Source organism: Carcharhinus amblyrhynchos, chromosome 27 (genome assembly GCF_965287045.1).
Source record: "Carcharhinus amblyrhynchos chromosome 27, sCarAmb.v2.hapA, whole genome shotgun sequence".
In the NCBI taxonomy this organism is placed as follows: domain Eukaryota; kingdom Metazoa; phylum Chordata; class Chondrichthyes; order Carcharhiniformes; family Carcharhinidae; genus Carcharhinus; species Carcharhinus amblyrhynchos.
Window position 1 is genome coordinate 6,485,781 of NC_137350.1, and position 19,936 is coordinate 6,505,716.

Below are 19,936 nucleotides of genomic sequence, written 5' to 3' on the forward strand. Positions count from 1 at the left end.
AATAACAGTGGGCCCAGCACTGATCCCTGAGGCACACCACTGGTCGCAGGCCTCCAGTTTGAAAAACAACCCTCTACAACCACCCTCTGGCTTCTGTCAAGAAGCCAATTTTGTATCCATTTAGACACCTCTTCCTGGATCCCGTGAGATTTAACTTTATGCAACAACCTACCATGCGGTACCTAGTCAAAGGCTTTGCTAAAGTCCATGTAGACAACATCAACTGCACTGCCCTCATCTACCTTCTTGGTTACCCCTTCAAAAAATTCAATCAAATTTGTGAGACATGATTTTCCACTCACAAAGCCATGCTGACTGTCCCTAATCAGTCCTTGCCTCTCTAAATGCTTGTAGATCTTGTCTCTTAAAATACCTTCCAACAATTTACCCACAACAGATGTGAGGCTCACCGGCCTGTAGTTCCCAGGCTTTTACCTGCAGCCCTCTTTAAACAAAGGCACAACATTTGCCACTCTCCAATCTTCAGGCACCTCACCCATAACTATTGATGATTCAAATATCTCGGCTAGGGGATCCACAATTTCCTCCCTAGCCTCCCACAACGTCCTGGGATATACTTCATCAGGTCCCACAGATTTATCTATCTTGATGCGCTTTAAAACTTCTAGCACCTCCTTCTCTGTAATATGTACACTCCTCAAGACATCAGTATTTAATTCTCCAAGTTCCCTAACATCCATGCTTTTCTCAACAGTAAATACTGATGAGAAATATTCATTAGAATCTCACCCATTTCTTGTGAATCTGCACATAGATTACATTGTTGATCCTTAAGAGGTCCTACTCTCTCTCTTGTTACGCTTTTGCCCTTTCTGTATTTGTAGAAGCTCTTTGGATTCTCCTATGCCTTATATGAATACTGTGTCTACAAAAGCAGTTGAGAGGCTGGGGATCATGTTGTGAGTAACTCACTTCCGGAATTTTCAAAGCCTGTCTATGGAACTACTCAGGAGTGTATTGGAATACTCTCTACTTGCCTGGATGAATGCAATTTCATCAACTCAAGAAGCTCAACATCATCCAGGACAAAGCAGCCTCCTTAATCAGTACCCTATCCACCCTCTTAAATATTCACTCCCTCCACCAGCAATACACAATGTGAACCATCTACAAGATGCCCTGCAGCAACTTGCCAAGATTCATTCAACAGCACCTTCCAAACATGCAACCTTTACCATCTAGAAGGACAAGGGCAGCAGACACATGGGAATACCAGCACCTGCCAGCTCCTTTCCAGGTCACTCACCATCCTGACTTAGAAATATATCGACCATTCCTTCACTGGTGCTGGGACAAAGTCCTGGAACTCCTTAACAAAACACAGGGGCTGCAGTGGTATAAGAAGGCAGCTATCTGCCACCATCAGTATCTTCTCAGGGGCAATTAAGGATGGGCAATAAATCTAGCCTAACCAGTAATGCCTACATTCCATTGAAGAAGAAAACAAATGAATATGAAGTTAATTGAGTGGAAACAGAAAGTAGTGTTGAACAGTTACTTTTTGGACTGAGAAAGGTAAATAGTGGAGTTCCCAAAGGGTCCATACCAGGATCACTGAGAAATGTAAAATGATTCATTTTGGTAAGAAGAATGAGGAGAGGAAATATAAACGGGTGGCACAGTGATTAGCACTACTACCTCACAGCGCCAAGGACCCGGGTTCGATTCCTGGCTTGGGTCACCGTCTGTGTGGAGTTTACACATTCTCCTCGTGTCTGCGTGGGTTTCCTCCGCATGCTCCGGTTTCCCCCCACAGTTCAAAGATGTGCGGGTTAGGTGGATTGGCCATGCTAAATTGCCCCTTAATGTCAGGGGGATTAGCTAGGGTAAATTGCATGTGATTATGAGGATAGAGCCTGGGTGAGATTGTGGTCGGTGCAAACTCGATGGGCCGAATGGCCTTCTCCTGCACTGCAGGATTCGATATCTATAAACTAAAGGATACAGTTCTTAGCAGGGTGCAGGAACAAAGAGCTGGGGTGATCTGTCCATGAATTGTTGAAGGTTGTGGGAAGATTGAGGAAGTTATTAAAAGGGCATACAGGACCCTCGGCTTTAAATAAGGTTGGAAATACAAAAGTTATGATAAATCTTTACAATTGTATTGATTAGAAGGAAATTGGATAAGTGCCCCCGAAGAGAAACCAATTGCTTTGTTATGGAGAAAATGTGTTGTATAGTGGGACTAGCTGAATTGTTCTTCAGTGTGATAGCATAGACAGAATGGGCTGAATGGCCTTATTTTGTGATGTAACTGTTCTATGATTTGGATGATGGTGTAAAACAGTTGTCAGTTCATTTCGTATCTCCCCGGGTTTTACTTCCATTGTAGTAAATAAAATTATTTCACAAACGGGACATAAGGTGACAGGACAGAATTATGTGGCTCAGATTTCTCCTACATTAGCGGCATATCTAGGTTTCAGGTCTTCTGAAATACGGCCAGGATGTTATTGGGATCTGTAACCTTTCCCATATGCATCACACAACTGTTTCATGATGTCACATGGAGTGAATTGAGTTGGCTGAAGAAGCCATCTGATTGGCAGTTGGTGACTAGTGGAGTGCCGCAGGGATCGGTGCTGGGGCCTCAGCTATTTACCATTTATATAGATGATCTGGAGGAGGGGGCTGAGTGTAGGGTAACTAAATTTGCTGATGACACGAAGATGAGTGGAAAAGCAAATTGTGCGGAGGGTGTGGAAAGTCTGCAGAGGGATGTGGATAGGCTGAGCGAGTGGGCGAGGACCTGGCAGATGGAGTACAATGTTAGCAATTGTGAGGTTATCCACCATGGCAGAAATAATAGTAGGAGGGATTACTATTTAAAGGGCGAAAAGCTGCAGCACGCTACAGTGCAGAGGGACCTGGGGGTCCTTGTGCATGAGTCGCGAAAACCCAGTCTGCAGGTGCAGCAGGTGATCAAGAAGGCGAATGGAATGTTGGCCTTTATAGCGAGGAGGATAGAATATAAAAGTAGGGAGGTCTTGCTGCAACTGTACAGGGCACTGGTGAGGCCGCAGCTGGAGTACTGTGTGCAGTTTTGGTCGCTGCACTTGCACAAGGATATTTTGGCCTTGGAGGGAGTGCAGAGGAGGTTCACTAGGCTGATACCGGAGATGAGGGGGTTGGACTATGAAGAGAGACTGAATAGACTGGGTCTGTACTCATTGGAGTTTAGAAGGCTGAGGGGGGATCTTATAGAGACGTATAGGATAATGAAGGGGATGGATAGGGTAGAGGTAGAGAGATTCTTCCCGCTAAGAAAGGACAGCAGGACTAGAGGGCACAGCCTCAAGATAAGGGGGGGGGGGGGACAGTTTAGGTTGGAGTTGAGGAGGAACTTCTTCACTCAAAGGGTGGTGAATCTCTGGAATTCTCTGCCCGTTGGAGTGGTGGAGGCTACCTCGCTAAATATATTTAAGTCACAGGTAGATTGGTTTATAAGAACATAAGAACATAAGAAATAGGAGCAGGAGTAGGCCATCTAGCCCTTCGAGCCTGCCCCGCCATTCAATAAGATCATGGCTGATCTGTCGTGGCTCAGTTCCACTTTCCCGCCCTCTCCCCATAACCCTTAATCCCTTCTCTTATCAAAAACCCATCAACCCGCTTCTTAAAAATATTTAGCGAGGCAGCCTCCACCACTTCAACGGGCAGAGAATTCCAGAGATTCACCACCCTTTGAGTGAAGAAGTTCCTCCTCAACTCCGTTCTAAACCGCCTCCCCTTTATCTTGAGGCTGTGCCCCCTAGTCCTACTGTCTTTTTTGAGCGGGAAGAGTCTCTCCACCTCTATCCTATCCATCCCATTCATCATCTTATACGTCTCAATGAGATCTCCCCTCATTCTTCTAAACTCTAACGAGTACAAGCCTAGTTTATTCAGCCTCTCCTCATAGCTCAATCCCCTCAACTCCGGTATCAGCCTAGTAAACCTCCTCTGCACTCCCTCCAGGGCCAAAATATCCTTGCGCAGGTGCGGCGCCCAAAACTGCACACAGTACTCCAGCTGCGGCCTCACCAATGCCCTATACAGCTGCAGCAAGACCTCCCTACTTTTATATTCAATCCCCCTCGCTATGAAGGCCAGCATCCCATTCGCCTTCCTGACCACCTGCTGCACCTGCAAGCTGGGTTTTTGCGACTCATGCACAAGGACCCCGAGGTCCCTCTGCACCGTCGCCTGCTGCAGTTTTTCGCCCCGTAAGTAATAGTCCTTCCTACCATTCTTCCTACCAAAGTGGACCACCTCACACTTGCCAACATTAAATTCCATTTGCCATTTCCTGGCCCATTCGCCCAGCCTATCTAGATCCTTCTGCAGACTCTCCACACCCTCCGCACAATTTGCCGTTCCCCCAATCTTGGTGTCATCAGCAAATTTCGACACCCTGCACTCGGTTCCCTCCTCCAGATCAGGCGGGGAATTATAGGCCGGTTAGTTTAACGTCTGTGGTAGGTAAAATGTTAGAATCCATCATTAAGCAGGAAATTGCGAGGCATCTTGAAGGGAATTGCTTGATAGGGCGGACGCAACACGGTTTCATTAAAGGGAAGTCGTGTCTGACAAATTTACTGGAGTTCTATGAGGATGTGTCTAGGGCAGTGGATAGAGGAGAGCCGGTGGATGTGGTCTTTCTGGATTTTCAGAAGGCGTTTGACAAGGTACCTCACAAGAGGTTATTGCAGAAGGTCAGGGGACATGGAGTTGGGGGTAGGGTGTTAGCGTGGATAGAGGATTGGTTGTCAAATAGGAGGCAGAGAGTGGGGGTCAATGGGTGCTATTCGGATTGGCGGATGGTGACTAGTGGGGTGCCCCAGGGGTCGGTGCTGGGGCCTCAGCTTCTGATAGACAAGAGAATTAAGGGTTATGGGGAGAAAGCGGGAAAGTGGAACTGATCCACTTCAGATCAGCCATGATCTTATTGAATGGCGGGGCAGGCTCGAAGGGCTAGATGGCCTACTCCTGCCCCTATTTCTTATGTTCTTATCTGTGAAGGAGGAAGATCTCTGGAGCAAGCTATAAAGGATTGTTAACAATGTTCACAAACATTTCAGCCTTGCCTTTTGCACTCCTGCACTGGATTCTATCATCACTGATGATAGGGATGTTTATGGAGCCTCTTCTTCCCAGTAGATATTTGATTGCCAACCACTGTTCACGACAGAACATTAATTTTGACCTGGTCCCTTTTAAAATCACAGACGCTTGGTATTACAAAACTTGCCAATTGATGAAGAGAGAGATGTTGCTGAAGCTTTTCAACTTGTACTCGACATGATAAACACAAGAACTCAAAATTTCAAAAGATCAGTTGTTGGGATTGTTTGAAATTTGGCACACTCGCATTTGTCTTAATATGTGCCTGACTAAGAGCTATGCTATCATTTCTCTCTGATCAGCAAGATTGCTTGTGTGGATATGTTTATAAAATATGAGTCAGACAAGTCTCACCCACTTAGGATACCAAGTAATCTATAAAACCAGGGACAGGTAAAGGAAACAGATTTTCAAAACAGGCTAAAACACATAGCTGGCCCTCCAGCATTTGAAAGGAGCACAACTAAGTCACAATCCTCTGGGAAATTGTTTAGCCACAATAACATTTTCAATAAACAAGATCTGCTTTCTTTTAGACCACCGTACAGTAAATCAAAACCCTGACAGGCTGATCTGCGTCGAGAAAATAAGCACACGCATACACTCATATGCACACGTGCCCATAAACTGCCACATTCACATGATCGTACACACGTGCATTCATACACCCGTGCATACACTCACATGTGCTACACTCACACACGTGCATATTCATGCACACACATGCATTCACACATGTGCACATTCACACACACATTCACACACGCATACATGCACACACGCATTCTCACACACACACACACACACACAAATGATCATGGTCAATGTGCAGAGGACCATTTCACCCATGATATTCACATTAGGGTGAACACCCCTGTCGGCGGATATACCAATTCTGATCTCTGCTAGTTGTGCCCTGGTTTAGTGCCTGAGCCAGCTTCAGGCATTAGTTGCTGTAAGAGTTTTATTATATTCAGAGGCTTTTGTTAATTCGGTTGGCCAACACCCACAAGATGAGAATATGTTTCATTTCAACACAAATGCCCAGAAGGAGGCTCAATCTACAGTTGTTTAAAATCCACAGTAACTGACTCATGGGACCACACCCGCTTAACTTTTGTGTTTGTGTTGTGCCCAAGGGGGGAGGTTGACTAACACGCAGGAATGTTCCTCAGGTCACTCAGTGAAAGGCTGGTGATGTTCTTTTGGTTCTTTTACAGTTCAATACACTGGCTGGTGGGAGGAAACCTCAATTGGTGGAGGCTGCCTCGCTAAATATTTTTAAGAAGCGGGTTGATGGGTTCTTGATAAGAGAGGGGATTAAGGGTTATGGGGAGAGGGCGGGAAAGTGGAACTGAGCCACAACAGATCAGCCATGATCTTATTGAATGGCGGGGCAGGCTCGAAGGGCTAGATGGCCTACTCCTGCTCCTATTTCTTATGTTCTTATGTTCTTATGTTCTTAATAAACTATTGGTGCCTGAGCAATTAACCCGTATTTGGACAGTATGCTCAAGCTGAATCAACAACAACATTCAATTACGTTAATAGTTTAATAACTTGTACAGCAGAATCATTCAGCCTGGTTTAATTTAGATGCAAGGTGATCAAACTTGTGTGATGAATGTCACTGTTCTATGAGATGGGTTGCATCCTGTATTTATGTAGCCCTCTTTACCCATTTATCATGAGCCCACAGGCCTTCCCCTTTAATGTGACTGATACGAAATAACGCCCCAAATGCATGTTGAAATGAGCTTCTTTCTCACCACACTGACAGACCCTGACATCATAGCTATCTTCAGAAATCAAAAACTATTACAGCACAGCAGGAGGTCGTTTGGCCTTTGTTCACAACCCTTCGTAGTTTCTTGTGGTCTTGGACAAAGCAGGAGCCATACCAAACTGTGATCCAATCAGAAAGAATGTTTTCTATGGTGCATGTGTAAAAGATATCAATGAGTGAAGCTGGTTTTTAATTCCTTATAGGCTGTGACTGAATGCTAGGAACCAATAATAACTGAGTGAGCAGAAAAATGTTTGATTTGATATTTGTGGGTGCCCAGAAAATCAGATTTGATGATCCTAAAATAGGTGGGAAAGCAGGCAGTGAAGAGGAGATAGAGATTTTACAGATGGATATAGATAGGCTAGGAGAATGGGCCAAAATTTGGCAGATGGAGTTTAATGTGGATAAGTGTGAGGTTGTCTGTTTTGGCAGAAAAAGATAGAAAGGTAAATTATTACTTAAATGGAAAGCAGATTCAAAATGTGTCCGGGCAGAGGGATCTGCGTGACTATGTTCATGAATCTCAGAAAGTCGGCATGCAGGTGCAGCATATAATAAAAAACGCAAATGGGATGTTGACATTTTGTGACTGGGTCCTGAACTTCCTAACTCACAGATCACAATCAGTAAGGATAGACAACAACACCTCCTCCACAATCATCCTCAACATCAGTGCCCCTCAAGGCTGTGTTCTCAGTCCCCTACTCCTTATGCATCTATGACTGTGTGGCCAAATTCCCCTCCAATTTGATTTTCAAGTTTGCTGATGACACCACCGTAGTGGGTCGGATCTCAAAGAATGATGAGAGTACAGGAATGAGATACAGAATCTGGTGAACTGGTGTGGCAACAATAATCTCTCCCCCAATGTCAACAAAATGAAGGAGATTGTCATTGACATGCCCCTGTTTACATCAACAGGGATGAAGTAGAAAGGGTTGAGAGCTTCATGTTTTTAGGTGTCCAGATCACCAACAACCTCTCCTGGTCCCTCATGCCGACACTATTGTCAAGAAAGGCCAACAACGTCTCTGCTTCCTCAGAAGACTAAGGAAATTTGGCATGCCAGCTACAACTGTCACCAACTTTTACAGATGCACCATAGAAAGCACTCTTTCTGATTGTATCACAGCATGGTATGGCTCCTGCACTGTGCAAGACCGTAAGGAACTACAAAAGGTCGTGAATGTAGCCCAATCTATCAAGCAAACCAACCTCCTATCCATTGACTCTGTCTACACTTGTCACTGCTCAGCAAAGCAGCCAGCATAATTAAGGATCCTGTGCACCCTGGACATTTTCTCTTCCATCTTCTTCCTTCAGTAAAAAGATACAAAAGTCTGAGGTCACGTACTCAACTGACTCAAGAACAGCTTCTTCCCTATTGCTGTCAGACCTTTGAATGGACTTACCTTGCATTAAGTTGATCTTTTTCTACACCCTAACTATGACTGTAACATTACACTCTGCACTCTCTCGTTTCCTTCTCTATGAACGGGATGTTTTGTCTGTATAGCGTGCAAGAGACAATACTTTTCACTGTATGTTAATACATGTGACAGTAATAAATCAAATCAAATTGCAAAGGGATGAGAGTATAAAAATACAGTAGTGTTGCAATTGTATAGGGTGTTGGTGAGACCATATCTAGAGTAATGTGTCTAGTTTTGGTCTCCATATTTGAGGAAGGATGTGGTGGCATTGAAGGCAGTTCAGAGGCGGTTCACCAGATTGATTCAACACAAATGCAGATTAACAGAAATTAGTCAAACAACTACCTGAATCGTATCTTCCAAAGAACGTCCCAGGCACCTAGGATTGTCAGCTGTGATTAAGTGTAGTAATAACATGACTAACCCCATGATCTTGCTAGTAATCAACCAACACATCCATCCTTGTGACACACTGCCTTCCTATGTCAATCGGAAAACATTGAGACCAATTGCCCAATTGGGTGATGCTCAACTATCGACCAAACAATTTTCATTTCCCCATTTCAATGTTTTTATTTTTGGCAAAAGAGAAATATTCAAGGGATAGAATAAATTTTTTTTTTAAATGTTCCAATGATTTTGAATGAAACCTCTTGATTATCACAAACTGCCCTTCCTCAGCTGAGAATCAGTACTCCTCCATGTTGAACACCACTTGGAAGAAGAACTGAGTTTGGCAAGGGCACAGAATGTAGCCTGGGTGGGGGACTGTAATGTCCATCACCATTATTTTACTACTGAGAGATGAATTTGCCAGAGTGGGCCTGGCACAGACAGTGATAGAATCAACATGAGGAAAAAACTTACTAAACTTTGTGCTCACCAATCAACCTATGACAGTGAGAGTGAGCAGCACGCAATCCTTGTGGAGGACAAAGTCCCATCTTCACATCCTCCATTGTGATGAATGGGATAGATTTGGAACAGATCTAGCAACTCAATACTGGGCACCTGTGAGGCACTGTGGGCCATTAGAAACAGAGGAATTATAGTCAACCACAATCTGTAAGTTCATGGCCTGATGTATGCTCCAATCTATCCTCAAGCCAGTGGATCAACCCTGGTTCAATGAAGAGTGCAGGCTGGCATGCCAGGGGCAGCACCAGGCATAACTAAAAATGAGGTGTCAATTGGGTGAAACTATAACAGGGTGACATTCATGTTAAGAACATAAGAACATAAGAAATAGGAGCAGGAGTAGGCCATCTAGCCCTTCGAGCCTGCCCCGCCATTCAATAAGATCATGGCTGATCTGTCGTGGCTCAGTTCCACTTTCCCGCCCTCTCCCCATAACCCTTAATCCCCTCTCTTATCAAGAACCCATCAACCTGCTTCTTAAAAATATTTAGCGAGGCAGCCTCCACCACTTCAACGGGCAGAGAATTCCAGAGATTCACCACCCTTTGAGTGAAGAAGTTCCTCCTCAACTCCGTTCTAAACCGCCCCCCCTTTATCTTGAGGCTGTGCCCCCTAGTCCTACTGTCTTTTTTGAGCGGGAAGAGTCTCTCCACCTCTATCCTATCCACAGTTAACATAGCGTGTCATAGACAGAACGGTACAATCCCACAACCGACAGATCAGATCAAAGCTCTATAGGCCTGCCACATTCATTGGTGGCTGGTGTGGAAAATTAAATGACTAATTGGAGGATGAGTCTCTGCAAATATCCCCATCCTCAACGATGGCAGAGTCCAGCACATCAGTGCAAAAGACAAGGCTGAAGCATTTGCAGCAATCCTCAGTGAGAAGTGCTGGGTACATGATACATCTCAGTCTCTCTCTGATCTTCCCAGGATCGCAGATGCCAGTCTTCAGTCAATTCACTTCACTTGATGTTAAGAAATGGCTGAAGGCCCTGGATACAGTAAAGGTGATGGGCCCTGACAATGTGCCAGCAGTAGTACTGAAGATTTGTGCTCCTGAACTAGCAGCGCCCCTAGCCGAGCTGTTCCAGTACAACTACAGTCTATCTGGCAATCTGGAAAATTGGCTAAGTCTGTCCTGCCCACACAAAAGAGGACAAATCCAATCTAACCAATTACCACCCCGTTAGTCTACTCTCAATCTTACCTTGCACTGTCTCACCTTACATTAAGTTGATCTTTCTCTGCACCCTAGCTATGACTATAACACCAGATTCTGCACTCTCTTGTTTCCTTCTCTATGAACGGTATGCTTTGTGTAGTGTGCAAGAAACAAAACTTTTCACTGTGTACCAATACATGTGACAAAAATAAATCAAATCAAGTCAAATCAAAATCATCAGGAGTGATGGAAGGATTCATCAACAGTGCCAGCAAGCTGCACTTACGTACCAATAACCTGTTCACAGAAGCTTGGATGGGTTCCCCCAGGGCCAATCAGCTCCTGACTTCATCACAGCCTTTCTCCAAACATGAACAAAAGCGATGAACTCAGTGGTGAGTGAGAGTGATTGTCTTTGACAGCAGTGACCATGTGTGACACCCAGGAACGCTGCCAAAACTGGAATCATGGGAGAATACTCCACTTGCTCCAGTGATACTTACCACAAAGAAAAATAATTGTTGGATGCTGATCATTTTATCCCCAGGCAGCTACCTACGTCAAGTGATTGAGTTTCTGATAATCTATGCCAGAAAGGAAAAATAAGAAAGACTTGCATTTCAACTGTACCTTTCATAATCTCAGAATATCTCAATTTGTACGCAGCAGCAAAGTGCCATCAAGAGCAATATGAAGATAATCAGATATTGTTCTTGGTGTTGGTTGAGGTATTGGCCTCAAAAGTGAGAGGGCATGGGATCCAAGAGGACATTGCTTTGTGGATCAGAACTGGCTTGCCCACAGAAGGCAAAGAGTGGTTATAGATGGGTCATATTCTGCATGGAGGTCAGTCACCTGTGGAGTGCCCCAGGGATCTGTTCTGGCACCCTTACTCTTTGTGATTTTTATAAATGATCTGGATGAGGAAGTAGAGGGATGGATTGGTAAGTTTGCTGAAGGTTGGAGGTGTTGTGGATAGGGTGGAGGGATGTCAGACGTTGCGGCGAGACATTGATAGGATGCAAGAACGGGCGGAGAAGTGGCAGATGGACTTCAACCAGGTAAATATGAAGTGGTTGATTTTGGCAGGTCAAATAGGATGACAGAATAAAATATTAATGGTAGGAGTCTTGGCAGTATGGAACATCGGAAGGATCTTGGCATCTGAGTTCATAGGCTGCTCAAAGCAGCGGCGCAGGTTGAAGCTGTGGTTAAGAAGGTGTATGGTGTACTGGTCTTCATCAATCGAGGAACTGAGTTTAGGAGTCGAGCGATAATGTTGCAGCGACATAGGACCCTGATCAGCCCCCGCTTGGAGTACTGTGCTCAGCTCTGGTTGCCTCATTACAGGAAGGATGTGGAAGTCATAGAAAGGATGCAGAGGAGATTTACAAGGATGTTGCCCTGATTGGGGAGCATGCCTTATGAAAATAGATTGAGGAGAGACGAAGGATGAGGGATGACCTGATAGAGGTGTATAAGATGTTGAGAGGTATAGATCGAGTGGATAGTCAGAGGCTTTTTCCCAGGGATGAAATGGTTGCCACAAGAGGACACAGGTTTAAGGTGGTGAGGAGTAGGTACAGAGGAGATGTAAGTGGTATGTTCTTATGTTCTTATGTAAGTTTTTCATTCAGAGAGTGGTGGTGCATGGACTGGGCTGCCGGCAATGGTGGTGGAGGCGGATTCGATAGGGTCTTTTAAGAAACTTTTAGAAAAGTACATGGCACTTAGTAAGATTGAGGGTTGTAGGTAAGCCTAGTAATCTCTAAGGTAGGGACATGTTCAGCACAACTTTGTGGGCTGAAGGGCCTGTATTGTGCTGTAGTTTTTCTATGTTTCAATGGGGAGAATTCACCTTCTCTTTGAAATAGTGTCATGGGATCATTCATATCCACCCAAGAGGCCATGTGAGGCCTGAATTCAATGTCTCATGTGAAATGTACCACCCCTGATGGTGCAGTTTATTCAGCTGTGTACCAGAGTGTCCACCTAGATTATGTATTCATGTTTTTGAAGTGGGTCTTGAACCCACTGGCATTGTCCCTCTTCTGCTGTTCTGTGGGGTGCTCTGTAACTGTATGCATGCGAATTGCTGGTCAGTGCAGACAGTACTTGGTTGCTGAAGAAGTGTTAGTTTGTGAGCACACTTTGAGGGTGCACTGAAGACACATCCTGAAACACCTCCACAGAGTCATAGAATCCCTACAATGCAGAAGGAGGCCATTTGGCACTTAGAGTCTGCATCGACCACAATCCCACCCAGACCCCATTCCTATAACCCCACATATTTACCCTGCTAGACCCCTGACACTAGGGTCAATTTAGCATGGCCGACCCACCTAACCCCGCACATCTTTGGACTGTGGGGAGAAACCGGAGCTCCCGAAGGAAACCCACACACTCATGGGGAGAATGTGCAAACTCCACAGAGCCAGTGACGTGAGGTTGGAATTGAACCAGGGTCCCTGGCACTGTGAGGCAGCAGTGCTAATCACTGTACCGCCTTTGTAAGTAAGCAGCATTGTAGAATGGCAAATTATTGTAGTTGGATTTCCTGAGATGAGAATCTAGATGCTAGAATGATCTGAAGAGTTGCTATACAGTTGATTGGGTAAAGTGAGCGATTAGAGTCTTGGGACCAAAACCAATTCTCAAACTATGGTTTTACGATAACGTGCTGATTATGACATGCATTCTCTTTATTGAGTTATTAGCTGCTTTCAGACCTATTTTGCTGCAATAACTACAGTTTGGAAGAGCAGCCTGTGTTCCTTAATCAGATTAACCATGATGGGGGCAGCTTCTACCTGAGGCCAATCTCTGATAACAGAAGATTGATGCACTCCAGAGTATGCACTGCAGATCATGAGTTATACCCAGCCAGGATTTAGATAAACTGTTTGTGACCCTGAAAGCCAAACACGCAGGACAGAGGCTTGAGACAGTGAATGGATGTTGTGCCCTTGGAATCATAAGAAACAGATAGAAACCCTACAGTGCAGGAGGCCATTCGGCCCATCGAGTCTGCACCAACCACAATCCCACCCAGGCCCTACCCCCATTTCCCTACGTATTTACCCATTAATCCCTCTAACCTACACATCTCATGATTCTAAGGGGCAATTTTTAGCATGGCCAATCAACCTAACCCGCACATCTTTGGACTGTGGGAGGAAACCGGAGCACCCGGAGAAAACCCATTCAGACACGCGGAGAATGTGCAAACTCCACACAGACAGTGACCCGAGCCGGGAATAACAACAGAAGCAAGAGGATCAATCAACAAGTAGCACTTATATACTGATCGGAATTCTCTGGTCTCTCATCCCCGCTGCTGTTGCCAACTTATACAGAGAAGTTGTCGCTCAGCCAAACCTCCATTTACAACAGATGAACTGGAGAATGCCAACTTTGGGTAAGATAAGAACAATCCAGCCAGTGTCTTTTAACATAGTAAAATGTCCTAAGGCACTTCACAGGGATATTATCAGACAACATTTGGCAATGAGTCACATAACGACAGCACAGTGGTTAGCACTGCTGCCTCACAGTGCCAGGGATCCAGGTTCGATTCCGGTTTTGGATGACTGTCTATGTGGACTTTGCACATTCACTCTGTGTCTGCTGGGTTTGCTCTGGTTTCATCCCACACTCCAAAGATGTGCAGGTTAAGTAGGTTGGCCATACTAAATTGCCTTTTAGTGTCCAATGATGTGCAGGTTAGGTGGATTACCCATTGTAAATGCACAGTGTTGTGGGGATAGGTAAGCGGGGACAGGGGCTGGGTGGTGACCTGGGTAACATGCTCTTTTAGAGTAAAAGCAAATTACTGCAGATGCTGGAATCTGAAACTCAAGGGTTTCACAAAGGTTTTGACAAAGTGTCACCTGGACTTGAAATGTCAGCTCTTTTCTCTCCTTACAAATGCTGCCAGACCTGCTGAGACGTTTCAGCATTTCCTCTTTTAGTTTCAGAGAGTCAGTTCAGACTCTTTGGGCTGAATGACCTCCTACACTGTAGAGATTCTATGGTTCTTTAAGGAGGTATTAGAACAGGTGACCAACATCTTGGTAATGAGGTTTTAAGGAGTGCCTTAGCAGAGTTGAGGTGGTGAAGTGTAGATGTTTACATAGTGGCGCAAGAATAAAGGAGCAGGTATTGGGTATGTTCTGGCATTTATTGAGATCATGGTCGATCTGCAACCTTATTCTTGTGACTTGTTTGCAATTTTTAATTCTTTCTTAACCTACAGTAAGAAAGGTTTCTTAACCTATGGGTGGTACGGTAGCATAGTGGTTAGCACTGCTGCTTCACAGCTCTATGGTCCTGGGTTCGATTCCCAGCTTGGGTCACTGTCTGTATGGAGTTTGCACGTTCTCTGCGTGGCTTTCCTCCGGGTACTCTGGTTTCCTCCCACAGTCCAAAGATGTGCGGGTTAGGTTGATTGGCCATGCTAAAATTGCCCCTTAGTATCTAGGGATACGTAGGTTAGAGGGATTAGTGGGTATGATATGGGGGTAGGGCCTGGGTGGGATTGTGTTCAGTGCAGACTCAAAGGGCCTCTTTCTGCACTGTAGGGTTCTATGATTCTACATGATTACCATTAATGATTTGTGAGCTACAATATCTTTGCTCCATTAACTCATTTAGATTTTATTTTCCGAAGAGTTGTTGGCCTCCTCATTCCTACAGTGACAAGTAAGTATTAAGCAAAATGGAGGAAAGCCAGCATTCGTTAAACTGTACCCTATAAAAGTGGCAGCACCAGGGAGGGAACTCCAGAGCATAGAATCATAGAATCCCTACAGTGCAGAAGGAGGCCATATGGCCCATCAAGCCAGTACCAGCAACAATCCCATCCAGGCCCTATCCCCATAACTCCACATATTTATCTGCTAATCCCCCTGATACGAAGGGGCAATTTAGCTTGGCCAGTCAACCTAACCTGCGCATCTTGGAGCTTAGAGCTTCAGCAGCTGAAGGAGTGGTGGAGCGATGAAAATTGGGAATAGCCAGAATTGGAGGAGTGCAGATATCCTGGTGGGTTGTGGGCCTGGAGAAGATCACAGAGATAAGTTGAGAGTGAGGACATGGAGATATTTAAAAACAAGAATGTGGATTTTAAAACTGGTCTCTTTCAATAAGTTAAAGACTGTTGCCAATTGTTGTCTTTGTTAATGCAGGTGGCAACGTGTTAAACATCTGTGTGCCCACAACACTGCACGTAAGAATACAAGGAAATATCAAAGGAAAGACGTTGTAAAGATGCACTAGATCAGATACACTGACATCATCATTATTTGAACTGTACTCTATTACTGTACTCTAAACGTACTCTAACCCAAAGTCAAACATACATTTAAATTGAAAGGAAGCATATTGGGTATTTTTGAACAAAGCACACCATGTTTTAAACTGAATTAATCATAGAATCCCTACAGTGTAAAAGGAGGCCATTTGGCCCATCGACTCTGCACCCACTCTCTGACAGAGAATCCCACCCGGGCCCTTTCCCATAACCCCGCATATTTACCCTGCTAATCCCCCTAACCTATACATTTTGGGACACTAAGGGACAATTTAGCATAGCCAATCCACCTAACCCGCACATCTTTGGAGTGTGGGAGGAAAGCGGAGCACCTGGAGGAAACCCACGCAGGCACGAAGAGAACATGCAAACTCCATGCGGACAGTGACCCATGGCCAGAATTGAACTTGGTCCCTGGCGCTGTGAGGCAGCAGTGCCAACCATGGTCTGGCAAGGGTAAGTTTGAAAGACTACGAACCAGGCCACTGAACATTAGAAAATCGTAAAAGAAATTCTGATCCCTGACCAAGGGCCTTGAGTGAAATTTTTACCCTAACATCAGGATTATCTGAATCCTTAGTGTGGCATTGGGGCGACTATAACTGGGTCATGAAAGGGGAGGAAACCCCAGGCAGGGCGTTCAGGCTGATGTCTGGACCTCCACTTCAATCCTCCCGCACTGTCTCCCACCACGGGACTGGCAGGGCTGATGTCTGACTGGGCGGAACAGGGAATCAGATCAGGAGCTGAGGATTCCCTGGGATCAGCAGCGTGAATGGGGCTCCCTGAAGATTCAGCACTTTGAAGGTAAACACCAGGATTGGGAATACCCAAGAATTCCTTGCAGCATCAGTGGGGAGCACACCTGCCCCTGGAGGTGAAGGTGCCACCTGTGATTAAGTCTATAATGAAAGCAATATATTGAAGATGCTGGAAACTACATTAACAACAGAAAATGCTGCAAAAACTCAGCAGGGCTGGCAGCATCTGTGGAGAGAGAAGCAGAGCTAATGTTTCAAATCTGGATGACTCTTCACCACAGTTAAAGAGAAGGAGAAATGTCACATTTCTTAGTCATTTCAATCCCTTTGCTTGCAGCATTCTGACCATGAGTGGAGTTAAAATTGGCTCCTCCCAATTCCTTGACAATTAGTTTTAACTCCTGATGAGGATCACACTGTGGTGAAAAGGCTGCTCTTGGCCGTCACAGCCGTGACTCACCTACGTGCTGCTTATTATCTTCATGACCAAAACCCATTGAGAAGTTGATGAGAAATGGCTGCTGGGCCGTTAAATTGGCCAACAGGATGCTGAGGGCAGGGGAGGCCCAGAATTTCCCAAGTTAGTTGAAATTGTTCGAGTCCCAGGGAAAGTTGCACCAGTATTAAGAACAGGAGATCTTGGAAAGACTCAGCAGGTCTGACAGCAGCATCTGTGGAGACTTATAAGTTCTACACATGAGACTTTGAACATTAGTGAAGATATATGGACTTTAGTAAGGCGTTTGATAAGGCTCACCATGGAAGGTTTCTGCAGAAAATGCAGATGTATGGGATTGAGGGTGATCTAGGAAATTGGATCAGGAATTGGCTGGCGGATAGGAGACAGAGGGTGGTGGTTGATGGCAAGTATTCGTCATGGAGTTCAGTTACGAGTGGTGTGCCTCAGGGATCTATTTTGGGGCCACTGCTGTTTGTAATTTTTATAAATGATCTGGATGAGGGTATAGTTGGGTGGATTAGTAAATTTGCTGATGACACCAAAGTCGGAAGTGTGGTAGATTGTGAGGAAGGGTGTCATAGTTTACAGGGGGACTTGGACAAGTTGCAGAGCTGGGCCGAGAGGTGGCGGATGGAGTTTAATGTGGAAAAGTGTGAGGTAATTCACTTTGGCAGGAATAACAGTTGTGTAGAGTATAGGGCTAACGGTAGGACTCTGAATAGTGTGGATGAACAGAGGGATCTAGGTGTATGTGTACATAGATCCCTGAAAGTTGGGAATCAAGTAGATAGGGTTGTTAGGAAGGCATACGGTGTCTTGGCGTTTATTGGTAGGGGGATTGAATTTAGGAGCCGCAGCGTCATGTTGCAACTGTACAAGACTCTGGTGCGTCCGCACTTGGAGTATTGTGTGCAGTTCTGGTCCCCACATTATAGGAAGGATGTGGAGGCTTTGGAGAGGGTGCAGAGGAGGTTTACCAGGATGTTGCCTGGTATGGAGGGGAGGTCCTATGAGGAGAGACTGAGGGATTTGAGGTTGTTTTCGTTAGAAAGAAGGCGGCTAAGAGGGGACCTTATTGAAACATATAAGATGATTAGAGGTTTAGATAGGGTGGACAGTGATAGCCTTTCTCCTCGGATGGAGAAAGCTAGCACGAGGGGGCATAGCTTTAAATTAAGGGGTGGTAGTTATAGGACGGATGTCAGGGGTAGGTTCTTTACCCAGAGGGTGGTGAGGGATTGGAATGCCCTGCCTGCTGCAGTTGTAAATGCGCCTAGTTTGGGGGCGTTTAAGAGATCCATGGATAGGTTTATGGATGGAAAGGGTTTGGTTTAGGTTAGAGGGTCATTGCTTTTTAACTGGTCGGTGCAACATCGTGGGCCGAAGGGCCTGTTCTGCGCTGTAATGTTCTATGTTCTATGTTCTATATCATCAGTCTTGTGAGGGGCTGGGCGCATGTGGAGGAACTATTGATAACATCTCAACAAATGCTATAATCAGTTATGTGGCAGGAATAATTTCATGATAATTTTTGATATTCAAAAGAATCTGGACAAACAAATGAGCTCAGGAAAAATAGGTGTAAATATCAAACACATTAAAAGTACCTTTCCGATCATCAGAACTTTTCCATGAAGTACTTTTGAAGCGTAGGAATGTAGGGAAATGCCATAGCCAATTTTCATCCTGCAATAATTGCAGCTACTAATTTTGTTTGATAAGTAAATGCTGACAAGGACAGTTAGCAGAGGCAGTGGTGTGGTGGCGTTGTTGTTGGACTAGTAATCCAGAGACCAGGGGTAATGCTCTGTGGACCAATCTTCAAATCCCATCTCAGCAGGTGATGAGCTTTGAATCCAATAAAATCTGGAATTAGAAGTCTAATGATGACCATGAAATCTTGGTTGCTTGTTCCAAAAACCACCTGGTTCACTAATGTCCTTTAGGGAAGGAAATCTGTCATCCTTAACTGGTCTGACCTACATGTGACTCCAGACCCACAGCAATGTGATTTGACTCATAAATGTCTTCCAAAATGCCATAACAAGTCACTCAGTTCAAGGGCAGTTAGGAATGGGCGATAAATGGCCCAGCCAGTGACACCCATACCTGATGAATGAATAAAAGAAATGACTTCTTCAAATTGTGCCACGTGATCTTTTATATCCATCTGATGTGTCAGTGGAAATACAACATGCCCAACAGTGCCCCAGTAAACTGCGTCGAAGCTTCAGCCTAGAACATATACTCAAGTATCTGGAGAGGGCCCCAACACACAACCTTCTGACTCAGAGGCCTGAGTGCTCTCAAAGGCAAGCACAGATATGAATAGGAAGCAGTGACTTTCAGAAGCAAAGCTCTACAACCATTGAATGATATGCCAATTAACCATAAATAAAATTAAGACAAATGCCTGGTTAGGTTGGACTTCAAGCCACGAGGATAGACTGACATTCAAATGTTCCAGTATGTTGTCATGATCAGAAAAAAAAATCACTGCAATCCAGCTCACGAAGTTTATTATAGTCAGTTAGCCTGTTCAACTGAATCTTTGTTAGGTTGCTAGGTCGTGCTCTGAGTCATCGCAAAGTGCTACCAAAGTTGATCTAATAGCTGGGTTGGGTCAGGAAACTGATTGGCTGATTGTTCTGTCACATGTAATATTCGAGAATATCCCCCTGTCCAAAGTGAATCGGGGGGCTGTTTTTGGTGGGGCTGGGGTTGTGGGGGGAGGGCACAGTGTGGAGATTCAGGTTGCTTGTTTGATCTGGAGCTGACAGACGAGGCCTACACATGCTTGTGTGAAGGCTGCAATGCCCGACTCTTCAGCTTCACTCATACACTGAGCTCCCATCCACCTGAGGTTTGCCTTGGGGGAGGACCTGGGCTTCTGGTACCCCCACCTGGCCGCGCCCACCCCCACTCACTATCTGCCTTATAAGAAGTAGGCTTAGGATTCCTTCCTTACAAGGC

At 45.1% G+C, this 19,936-nt stretch overlaps 1 protein-coding gene across 1 annotated transcript in view; it reads left to right on the forward strand.

Annotated features, from left to right (window-relative positions):
• LOC145359203 (solute carrier family 15 member 1-like) overlaps positions 1-19,936 on the forward strand; it is a 125,709-nt gene that overhangs the window by 27,122 nt on the left and 78,651 nt on the right. The gene's annotated exons all lie outside the window — the stretch shown is intronic.